The sequence below is a fragment of the Diorhabda sublineata genome, chromosome 9, assembly GCF_026230105.1.
Source record: "Diorhabda sublineata isolate icDioSubl1.1 chromosome 9, icDioSubl1.1, whole genome shotgun sequence".
Lineage (NCBI taxonomy): Eukaryota > Metazoa > Arthropoda > Insecta > Coleoptera > Chrysomelidae > Diorhabda > Diorhabda sublineata.
In genome coordinates, this window is record NC_079482.1 from 23,247,040 (window position 1) to 23,260,129 (window position 13,090).

Consider the following 13,090-nt stretch of genomic DNA (forward strand, 5'->3'; position numbering starts at 1 on the left):
AGAATCGTGCCTCAGGAGAAGATGAATTGCTTAATCTAATTTTAACAATAACCTTTCCTCTGACGAGGCCATACCAATGGGTTTGTATAACGTCAAAAACGTCGCTATTGAAACAGTGATAATGCAAAACACAAGCATCAAAACAAAGGAAATGATAATATAGGCAGCAATCTTGGGCAAAGGAAATAAGTCCTTGTGAATTATAAATCTTAGTTTCAGCAAGACAAAACCACAAGTCGAATGAGTTTATGGTGGTTGTGAAAGAGATGATCCCAGGCAGACTGATTGAAAAGAGTTGAACATCCAATCCAGATTAGTCGCTTCTTGAATTTTTATGTGGGAATACCTCAAACATAGTCTACAGTAATAATTCGAAAAACATCAAGTTGAAACATTTTCTGTTCCATGTGCATAAATATTAGCATATTTCCAGATTTTAGTGCATACTTTGCCAAATTCTGTCATATAAAGATGCATATTGGAACTATTATATATTGCAGGAAAGTTCGGGACTTGATTATTATCTACAGAATCACAAAATATTTCATTATGTAGTTATTATTTTAAACGCCATGTACAAATCTGCAAGGATATCTGGTCACTGTCTAAACATTCTCAATTTTTCTTCGACCTAAGTAAACGACAGAATATGACCTTGCAAAGCAGTCGTTTCCACTCAAATTGATCCTTATCGTTCGTTCTCTTGGCATTTCATTGTCACTGCACTTTATAGTTCGAATTAGGTCAACTTTTAAAATTCCCTACGTTGTAGAGAACGTAACTGTGACTTTATATTTTCAAGTTTCATTTTATCACTATTTCTGAAGAGACACTCGGAAGTGCCTCCTTCGACGGACAAGAAGAAGAATTCCTGGAATTTTTTCATTGTCTCATTCCATAAACTTTCTCGAGAGATTCGTTTTTTTTTAAGTAAAAAGTCTCCTAATGATTCTTGTTCTATGAACTGCCAACAATTTTGAGAGGTATGGGAACAATAGGCTTTGGCATGCTGAGATTATAAAATTTTCTTGTAACAATTTTCGTTATTTAGTCGGGATTAAATTTTCTTATAAATGCAAGAAAAGTTCCCGAAGGTGGTTTATTTTTCTGTAGATTCGACAAGACACGGTTTTAATGATTCATGGTTTTTGATATCATTTCATATTTATTCTAATAACTGAATTTCTACAACCCAATTTCCATATATTTAAATCTTCTTACTTATATAGGGTGAGTTATGAGGAACTGCCATACGTAGAGTCCTTCAGGAAGAATAAGATCCTCTTTATTAATTTACAGAGTGATTTATGAAATTGTCTATAAATTTTATTTGATTTTTCAAATTGCAGACTACGAAGCATTCGACTGGTATTATTAGAAATTTCATGACGAACTTAAGAAAAATCAATTTAGAGATTCGTATTAAATATTTCATCCACTATAATTTTTTGGGACAATGCAATACGTGATTTTCAAACTAGATAAAAATAACTAAAATGATAAACTATCAAATAACGACACCAAACAACAAAAAACAGTAACTAATACCTACAGGGTGCTTCAAAAAAGGTGATTCCCTCTCTAAGATACATAGAAAATATTTGGGTTTGCTCAGTAGCCAATTTTTGGTCAGGTCATCCGTATTCAAGATAAAGGGCGTTGAAGAGAAAATAATTGTACCCATTTTTTACGATTTTGCCACAACTACTGTCAACACTGTATTGAAATTTTCTACGAATATGTTTTGGAAGCTGATAGATCAAATGAATTAATAACATAATTTACTGTATACTGTATACTGTATACTGTATTCTTCTGTTTCAAAATTAGTTTTTTTAATAATTTTTGAAAGATGGATAAAAATTGACGTTTCGACACTGTCAATTTGCGTATTTATATTGATCAATAAATCACCCTTATCATGAATATCAAAAAAAGAATAGAATCAAACTAGAAATTTAAGACTAAGGACTAAGGAAAAATTAATGTTTCTTATTTAAATAAATTTCTAGTTTGATTTTATTCTTATTTTGATATTCATGATGAATTTGATCTATTGATCAATATAAACACTCAAATTGTCAGAGTCAATATCATATTTTGATAAAGACTTCAAGAAAAGTCGAAACGTCAATTTTATCTATCTTATTATTTGAAAAATTTGAAACATAAATTAAAAAGATTTAGAAACATAAATAAAAATATTAATAAAGTTGTTAATTATTATAATTATCAATTAGTAAGCATTATGCGAATTGAAAAGGAGCCCCCATCGATAAAACGGATACATTTGAAAAAATTGGGGCTTTCGTTTATTGGAACGTTGGTATGAAACAACAATTTAATGATCATCGCAGTTCTGGGACTCAAACTGTTGTTTGTTTCATACTAAAGCCCTCAAATAGCTGAGTAGCCTTTGGAATTTTCACGGCAATAGCATTTTCTCTTGGTTTACCATGGAAAACTGTCATAAATTGATAGTCACAATATTTAATAAGAATCCCTAAATTGAAGCCAGTCCTGGAAATTCGAATGAAAAAAGTCGAATGAGCTGTGTAAACACACATATGGTAAAAGAAGTGCCTCATGACTGAAAATTTGCTAAAAGATAATTTATTATAACTCCGAAAATTGTAATTAAAAAGAAATCATTGAAATTGTAAGCCGTGTTCATATTTACAAATAATGGCGGCGTATAAAAATCCTCGGGGAGACTAAAAAAAGGATGTGAAAGCAACATATAGCAAGATAAACAACAAAGTAATTAATGCTGTAAAGAAATGAGTGGGAACGGGAAGAATATTCCCATAAACAAACAACCCACACCAGTAAAAGTATCTGGTATCAAAATTAAGCGAGTTAAATTAGAAATCAACATTCTAAATAATATTGTTTAAACAATGAATAAGAGAAAACACGTCTAACAGCTCCGCAACTGTTCAAATGCGTGTTCGAAGTTCGTACCCTTTTATAAGACCTTATCGCTTTGATTTAGGAACACAAGAGAAAGCATGGCAATATAATTTAGGGGTATTTTTGTAATTTGAAACATAATTTATAACCGAGGGATGACGAGACAGTGGAGGAAAGGGAAAAGTGTAGCGTCTGGTTATAATCTGTTTTCCTTTGAGGTTTAGTCTTTTCACATAAAAGAAAGCTGGGAAAAAATATGTAATACAGAACGTTATTGCGATATAGGATGATATCTTTCGGACCCTTGGCACATTATTTCGGAAGTTATGACACCGTTCATCTTAAGATTTCATCTAATGGAACAAATTTAATATTTCACTAGATATAACTTCCTCCAAGTATATTTTTTTACAAACTTTTAATTATATATAATAAAAATTAAATAAATAAAGGTGTGGCTGTTAAATAAAGAGACTGGTGATTATAATATAATTATCACCTTCAATATCTGCCCCTCCTTTATCACCACATCGCTCCATGTGAATCTCCCATAGTTCGAAGCAGTCTTTTTTCTCTCAGACCATTCAGGACTATTGTAGTGTTTATTCTACATCTACATGCCTTGTTTTCGTTTGCTATATTATCTTCAAATTCTCGTTATGACTTTTGGTTTTGTTCCTTAACTAGTCTTCTAACTTCTCTTTTATATACTTTTCGTAGTCTGCTTTTGCATCAGTTGTTAGGTATTTGTTCAGTTTTTGTTTTTTCTTTTTAATTGCCTCTTTTATGGATCCGACCATAAAATTTATTCTGTTGTGTTACTGATTATTCATGGTGTTCCGTATATGTTTTCTGGTGCTTTTATCATTATATTTTGATGTAGTAGACAAAATTGCTCGTATTTTTATGATAAAAGAATCATTACCTTCTTTTGCTTCTCGAAAAATTTCTAGACCCTACACTATTCAGAATGTACCGATCTAAATACTCCAGTACCACTTTTATTTCATTGTCGACTTTGTCAGCACACTCAAATCTTGTTTTTTTAATTCAGATTTAACTCTAAGAAAGAGGTAGAAGCCGCACGGTGCAAGATTTGGGGAATTAGGTGGGTGGTACAACAATGAGATGTTGTACTTGGTTAGAAACCTCCTGACGTACAGTGCGCAGACTTCTCCTTCAAAAAATTCAGATCCTTTTGTCTTTGTCTTTCACGGAGTGCAAGAAGAACGTGAAAATAATTATTTTGTTCGACAATCTCTCCTTTTGGAATCCTCAGAAGGAGGCTCTTAAAGAACTTGGACTCTTCCAGTGCATAATCAGGATCATAGAAAAAAAACCAAGATTCATCACACGTTATTATCTTTTCTGAGTCATTTTAGGCACTAGTTCTGCACACATTTTTCGTATGATATAAGTTTCTTGTAAAATTTGCCCCGCATATTCTTTGACATTTCCTAGAGATGTAGCAATCGCACAAATATTAACTTTTTCGATATTTTATCTGTTTTAGACGTGGAAGGACGACCTGAACATGGATCATCTTCTCGGCCATCTTGAAAACGCTTTAACCATTCATAAATACGTGGACGCGACAAATATCCATTGCCATTCAATGAAATATAAGTTTCAGCTACAATTTTTCAAAGTTTCGTGTGAAATGGCACAATAATTCGTTGCTTTTTTACGACAAAACAAAAAAACAGCCCCTATACAAACTAAGACCACGGCTATACTCATTACTCTACAGACACGGTAGATATTGCATTCGAAAGAATATTTTTTCTGAATCAGAGCTAGTCTCGTTACTTAATAGCCACACCTCGTATATAACAGAAAAAACCTTTATGGCCTTAAAACTCCAATTGTTTAGGTTTCAAGAATTTATCCACGCCTGCTATTTCTTTAAAAATTCTTCTTATCGGTATAGATACTTTCTTTAATACATTTTTTATCTGTTTCAATGAAATGTTTATTTTTCCGATTTTAACAAAAATATAACTTAACATTAGCAACTCAGTCATAATTATATTAATGAATAGAACATCTTAAGTTCATTACTATTCATCATATACATAGAAGACATCATAAAGAGATGCACTGATTTAAAACAAAAGAGACGATGAAGCTATGATAAATATAAGAATCGATACAGAAACCCTAACAATACCTAGGAACAATAATTGCAAAAACCGATAAACTAAATTACGTCATTCACATTAAATTCATAAAAAGAAAAGAAATATCCAGAGACACCAAACTAAGGATATTCAAAACAATATGTACAACAATTCTAACATTCCGATGTGAATCTTAGATATTAGCAGAGCGACAAAAGCGTAAAATTACAGGCGACAGAAATGAAATACCCAAGAAGAGTGAAAAGAGTGACAAAAAAAATGAAAGAAAAAACATAAATATAAGAAAAGATACTTACAACGGATGAAAAACGATCTGTTAAAAGAATCTGGAAAGCGAAAATTGGAATAAACAGAAATAGAGGTAGACCAAGTAAAACGTAGGATGAAGTTATAACAGAAATATTAAATGAACGAGGAATAAACTGGAAGAAAATTTACCCAAACATAACCATCAATACCCTACACCAATAAGTGGTAAAATGGCTTACAAATTATATATAATAGAACAACTAAAATATGAACACAAATATGATAATTATTTCTGTAAATTCCTTGTTTTTGAATTAGACTATTTTTCAAGGATAAAATGTGTTTTTTTAATGCAGTTCGATTTTTCAACATGTTGTGACTTCTTAATCTACTCTATAAATATTGAGATGTTTGTCCCATGCCAACAGCATCGCAATTATTACAAAGAATTTCACACTGTGTATTTTTTTTTTGATAAGATGTACTTTTAAGAAAATTCATATTATCGGATATTTTTAGAGGATTTGTCAACTTATGTGATTATACCAAAAAACGTGATTTATCTGCAAGACAACAATACAGAATCTATAATTTTTTTTGGTTATATCAAACACTGCCAGTGATATTTTACTATGTTGTACTCCTGCCGTTGCTTTTAACTTATACTTACAATTTGGAGTCACATTTTCGATCGCAATATTTATACTGAAAACCAATACATACCTGGAAAAAAAACGTGTATTTAATATACTTTGCTCCATTAGAGGTTCCTTAATATAGATTCTGTTTATTTACGAACGAATTCCGTTGCAACATTTTACCAAGGAAAAGGTGAATGGAACTGAAATTTTGAAAAATATATGTATAACTAGCAGACCCGGCCACGCGCGTTATTTGATATAATTCTAATGACAATACAATTGCTTTCTTTTCTGCTTGTTCAATGAAATTATACTGGCATCGAGTTCTTCACAATTGTCCATAAAATAGATCTTCATTTGGCATTGGAATCAATGTTCCAATTTTATGATATACCTGGCCTTGAATTTTGAATGTTGTGTCAAAATTACGACCATCAGATGACAAATCACAAACTTTGGATGCTCCGAACGACGTCACTTGGAAGCAAGTATTAAATTTGTGTTTTCTTTGTTGGACCAGGTACTTCGAGAACCATCCTCGTAGCTTTGTGGTGCTACTATTGATATTAGCTTGAGTCAAAATGTCAACCATTCAGAAGTGTGATGTTTGCAGTCAAAGATTTTTCCAATTATGAAGCAATTATTTGGGGCGATAGCTTCTTCTACTGCTGAGAAAAGATTGTTGGAGCCGAATGGAGATTGAAACTAATTTTTTGTAACATAATTATCATTTTTTCAATCTTATTCTATGTTTAGTTTTATTAAAGAACATGTTTCATCAAAACGTGGATTATTTGTTCATCCCAACATGCCATCTATAGAATGAGACCATCCCCTAATTACTAATGGCATGTAATCCACAAATGATTGGCACTTGTAACCATAAATAACAATTTATGGACAATTCTATAGTTTTTCAAACATAAATTGTCCATTCTAGTAAGAGAAGGACTGGAGAAAGCTCAGATAAAAGCATATTGTCATGGATTTCGGTATATAAAGGAATTTTACGAGAAAATTCATTTCTCCATCGACGTTGATTAAATTTACACAAGCTTTCTATTAATATTAATATCACTTAATGACTATATACAAAACCAGCTTATCATCATTAAGTTATTTAATGGAATATAGCTGTTGAAATATACATCGTAATTTACCTTTTATTTTTACTTAATTGTTTTAAAAAAAAAATGAATAAAGACAAAAGTTATATCGACAAGATTTGAGAGTAATCGATTTATATTATCACTTTATTATTATGTATCAGTACTTTGGTATCAACTAATGTGAAATTTTGCATTCGCTTTCTTAAATCCGCGTCACAGTTTTTCAAGTTTTCTCCGAACAATTATATCTTTCAAAGTCACTGATCCTAATTCGTAATATTTTCGAAGCTTGTTCTAAAATCTACACTCAAACGGAATCAAATATCCCACCAGGGAGTTTTTGTCGTTAATTCCAAATATGAGTACCTAGTGTACTGATTCCTGGAACTGACTGACATCTTCGGTAGTTTTCCTAAAAAAGTCGGGCAAAAACATATAAACGATGGATCGCACTATTCGAATATAGCATATGCCATCAACCACCCGGGTACCTAGTTCACCGTAGCTGCATCTGGATGTCATTTGCTGGGATTTTTTTTAGACCACTCTTCTCCAATATAGCATTTACTAACAATCCCGAGTACTTGGTGCTTAGTATTGAGATATAGATCTTTGAGAGGCGCGTGTTTCCTGTCGTTGTTTTCACTTAGCACCAACATCAAGTTCCCCAAGAACCTGGACAGAAATTTCGGCAACAGAAGACGTCATCTCTAGGAGCGAACTAACAACTTCAAGTCAAATTAATGGTGTTTTCCGCACTGCTGTTGTCAAATCTAGCCGCAGCCATCAGCTCTACTGTTAGCAAGAGCTCAGAAGCTGAGTATGGACATCATTTCTAGAAGTTCTTCAGCAATAAGTGATGAACGTCATATGGAAGATGTTTTCCAAAGCGTCCAAAGCAGTAGTCCTGATGCACACACATCAGCGACGAAAATTATAAAAAGTATGTTTTTAGGAAACTCTATTTTGAATATTACATCCACCACCAACCCGGATACCTGATACTTTTTTTAATTATATATATATATATATATATATATATATATATATATATATATATATATATACTACCCAAAATTGGTGACACTTTATGTAAATTATCGGAAAAACTACATTCGGGAAAGCACTATAACTGAAGTGAAGAGAATCAAGGTAGTACATCAAAAATAAGTACTTAAGAAAATAAACGTCATCTTTGGAAGTTTTTCTGCAAAATAGTAGCGGACGAACAACTCAAAATCAAATTAGGGATACTGCTGATACCAGGTGCACTGAAGCTGGATATGGGGATCATTACATATATCTTGTCAAATATACCATTCACCAAGTATCAATCGTCATTGAGTTTTTCTGCGAAATCGAGTGAAAAAATAATATCAGGTGAGTTTTCCGTGCCAATGTTCTCGAGCAGAATGAAAATCTTATTTGCCAAGCATCTAGTGGACTGAAATTTGAACTTGGAAGTAACATGTAAAATTTGCTCAAACGAGACAAAATTCTATCATCACATCTCATTTTGAATCTACTATTGGTTATCAACCCTTCTTGTTTATAAGGCGGTGAACATCTCTGGAAACAACTGAAAATGAAATTGAGGTTCAGCATCAGCCAACAACTCCAAGGGTGTACAATATGTGGGTATGAAAGTCATTTCTACTTGAACCTAACATCAGATAACAATCTTCAGACAATCTTAGACATTTCGATGGTGGTAGGTTGAATAACCCTTCAAGTCGGAAGTTATTAACTTCCAGTGACAGCAAAGAGCCAGAGACTCCCAATCAGCTGACTGCTTTCAAAAAAACATCAACACCTGATATGTTTTATGAAATTATTTTAATTTGTACACTCTGATTTAGGCTTTAGAAAACCAATTTTGATAACCTCTACATTTTATAATTATAAAATTTCCCAAAAAAGAAGTTAATGGAAATTTAAACCGTTCATATCCACTAAAAGGGTAGATAATTGGGAACGTATTTGTATTGTCATCATCATACAAATTGATAATTAACCGGAACAATGGTTGTGTCCTCAATATCTAATAATTAAACCGGATATCATCATAATTTCTGTACAATCATGTAATTTTATTATTGGTGTTTAAAGAGAAAATTTGCGGTGAATGGCATTTAATAACGTAACCGCAATGCTTACAGTCCCACGTAGTTTCCAAATTCCAGATATCCTTTCCAGGAATCGGTTTCATTACGTCCCAAAACGCTCACAGTTGGAAATTCCAAGGCCGGTAAATTTGAATAGATTATATAATAATTAGGACCTATCTATTTTAGAGGCATTGTTGTGTTTTAAATGGAACTAAAGTCGTTTATCACTTATTTGAATCAGTTGGACATTTTAAGCACATGAAATCGGAATCAAAAATTCTCTTCGTAACTTTTGGAAAGTTATGATGAGGATGACAGCAAGGTTAACGTGCATAATTGATTGTTCACTTTCTTTTGAGCGATTGTTCATAAAACAAACTACAAGACTGGTATTAACTCACTATGATAATAATGAAAATATTTAATTATCAAGGTAGCTCTGTACTTCTCTAAAAATCCACTGATCGAAAGAAAACATTCCCTTCTTGCCCTAAAATTATGTTTATACCTAATTATTGGGAATTTTCTACTTTCTACTCTATGATGAAAAGAACACTCAAAATGTGCAAGCAAAACTTAGTGAATGTTATTACAGAATAATATAAATATTTCCAAAAAATTTCAAGAATTTATCTGAGTTAATACAAGTCATACGCTGTACAGAACAAAAACGAAAGGTTCGACCATGCCAAAAGTACCAATAAATACCTATTTTGTTGTATTTTTACCAAAAATCTTCTCCACAAACAAGTGGTTAAGAAAATATTTACAGAATTCACTCATTGTGAATATTGGTCAGAACAGTTTATCTCCTCATTCCGATTCTAATTTGGAGTTGTTAAGTAGTGAGTTTTTATATCAAAATTATTATTCATGAAAGTTTCTTTGTTTCAAATGAAACACTTTAGAAAAAATTGCACTTTTTTACCTTCAGTTGTTTAGAAGTTATAAGCAGGTTGATAAGGTGAAAATATAAGTGTCCCAGAAATACTTGGCCCAACAAAGAGAACACCAAAATTTCTTTCTTTCTCAACGAATCTCGTTTTTGCTCCATACACTTTTTCCAGTGATGTTAAATAAGTTTGATGCTAAAAATCGACAAGCTTTTCAAAATAGCCATCAACTGCCGACATCATCTTCCATTGAGATATTTTTTACAAGTCTGAAAACAGAAAATAATCCGAGACTAAATCTGACGAATTGGGTGCACGAAGTAGCATTTCAAACTTTGGATCATTAATTTCAACCATTGCAAAAACGGATGTATGCGTTAGTGCTTTCTTATTAGCCAAATGCGGCCGTTTTTACTAGATTTCTTCGCTCAAACGTTGCAATAAGTTCGCATTATCCCGGAAACGGCCATTGGGGCCAGTGTTTATACCAACGTTGGGCTATATTAGCGGATTATTTTTAAAAGTATCCACACATTGGAATTTATTGAAGCAAATCTCCATGTAGAGCCAAAATGTCTGACTTAGAAGTCGCTGTGGATGCGTTTGCTGTGCTAAGCGCTGCTTATTATAATATTTCACTGCAAAACTAAAAAAAATTCGCGCAGAAGAAGATGGAGGGTCATAACACTACACAGAACCTTCTGAACAATTCGAGAAGTTCGGCCTCAAGTCATTTTATCATATAATGACCCTAGGAAGCTGTCCTTAAATTCATAAGCAAAAAAATTTGATATAAAAACCTCGTCTAAAGATGCTCCTGAACGAATACTGTCTTTAATTTTTTTGGTATATGCTCATTAAAGACTTTTTTTTTATTTTAATTCAGCTACAGCATATTTGAGGCCTAAACTGACCTATATATGTTGCCATACATTTTGTGTTCTTTGACTTTTGGATTCCATACAACTGGTTCCGCTTGATAAAGCTCCAAAAACTGTAAAACGTTTTCATTTGACCATATCTCCTGGGGTGACATTTACTTTAAAGTTATTAGTACAGACACTCTCACTTCGCAGACTAAACAAGTTAAGACGATTTATTACGCGCAAATATGTGGCCGAATACACAAACATTGGGACGAATTCCCTTTGATGTCTCGTCAAAAAAAAGGCCAACTCCCAACGTTCGAGCCAAGTTAGCGCCAACAGGCACCAATATCATAAATCTCGATCCACAGATTGGACGAGCGTAGTTGGCGCTAGCATTGGCCCCAATGTGAGGTGCAGGCCTAATCCTACATATCCCACGCGCATCCCAAAAAATCAACGCCATGACCTTGTATGCAGATAAAAAGGTATTTACCTTCTTTCATTCATACAAAACACGTTGCATTCACACGAAAAAGGAAAAGTACTGGTTGTAGTTCTACCACAACTTTGTTCCAATGTTGGATCAAAAAAACCAACTTTCCATGACGAATATTAGAAGCAGAACAATCATACCAGTGTCCAGCAATGGAAGCATTAGTCGTGTCGTATGGTGGTTTAACAGTTATCAATGTTAAGTCAAAGCGATGTGCCTTTTCAATATCAATTCCCGATCTGCTTTTTTGTTTTGTCTCATGTTTTAATTACATAATACGGTAAATCCATTTAGTACGGTGCATCTAGAGATTTCTCTTTCTTCGTCATTTAGTGTATCTCGCAATTATTGCAGGTAAGTTACAGCATATTTATATCAGAACATTTTATTGATATAAAGCATATTTCCTGTAAATAAAGTATAAAAACAGTAGATTTCTACTTACAAAATGAGAAAAATTCAAAATAAGGTTCTTAACGTCGTACGTTTCATTTAAGAAAGTAATGTGCAATATACTTTGAGCGATTACGCTTTGGAGTTTACAAAGACGGAGCAAGTAACTCTATTTCAAAAATTATATGGGAGAAGAAAAACGTATTTCGCTTACGTAAATTTCCTTTTGATTTTTTTTGAGGAAGGCAGAAAGGTTATAATATTTTTAAACAGGTTGAAGCGAGTGAAGTGGCAAAGAGAACGATATATCTCGTACTGTTATTGAACGGGTTCAAGCACTTCATCAATTATTTATATAAAGCTGTATAAAACCGGAGTAGAATAATAAAAAGTGGAAAAAAAATAATAGTAGAATGTAACCCATTGAAAAAGGAGAAGGATTCAATGAAAACGAAAGGAAAAATCATTTACGGGCGATCTGAGATGGGAAAAAAACAATTTATTAGGGTTTCTGGCAAAAGTACAAGTGCCATTGAAAAAAATTTAATAGCAAATTTGTAGGTATCAAAAAGATCTACAACGTTGTTCACATAACCTCAAAATTTATGTGGTAAATTCAAAGAATTTTGTGAAATGTCCAATATACTCTGTAATTTATTTGGAATATTAATTTTTCTCGTTATTTTGACGTAATATATAAAATTGGATCAATTAGTCCATAAAATTGCAAAATTTTAATGAAGCTTATATCTCGCCCATACTAGCAATTTTTTTGTTACTTTCCTCTAAAAATAATCTACATCGCCTCGTTTAACCATTATGGTTTGTTAAATATTTATAATTAACAGAGTTCTTTAGATACAATCGAAACGCCGTACTAATTTCAATTAATCCCTTAACTAAGTGTCCTTCATCTGAAGCATCTTTCGTTTCATCTTTTCACGCTGATAGTCACATACAAAGAGAAATAAACAACTGCTCAATTTCCCTCTTTATCCTTTAGCTCATTGACGCGCAAGTTTTGCCCCCATTTTTCTAAAATAAGGCCTAATTCAGATCAATGATTTAGAGCGTACATAGAGGTCATCTTTCATTAAACACGTCTGACTTTTTTACAATCTGGTTATATCCAAAATGCACAAAGGAAGTGGCAATATTGGAGCATTGTTTAATGCAATAAAAATAGTTTTTAGTAAAAGAAAAATAAAGTTCTGATGCCTATTATCGTTAAAAAATGACCATCGTGGCAAAGAATATCTAACCACGTATATATTTTGATTT

The 13,090-nt window shown here is 32.5% G+C and overlaps 1 protein-coding gene across 2 annotated transcripts in view; it reads right to left on the bottom strand.

The window, feature by feature from the left end:
• LOC130449044 (amyloid-beta-like protein) overlaps nt 1-13,090 on the bottom strand; it is a 176,897-nt gene that overhangs the window by 137,951 nt on the left and 25,856 nt on the right. The gene's annotated exons all lie outside the window — the stretch shown is intronic.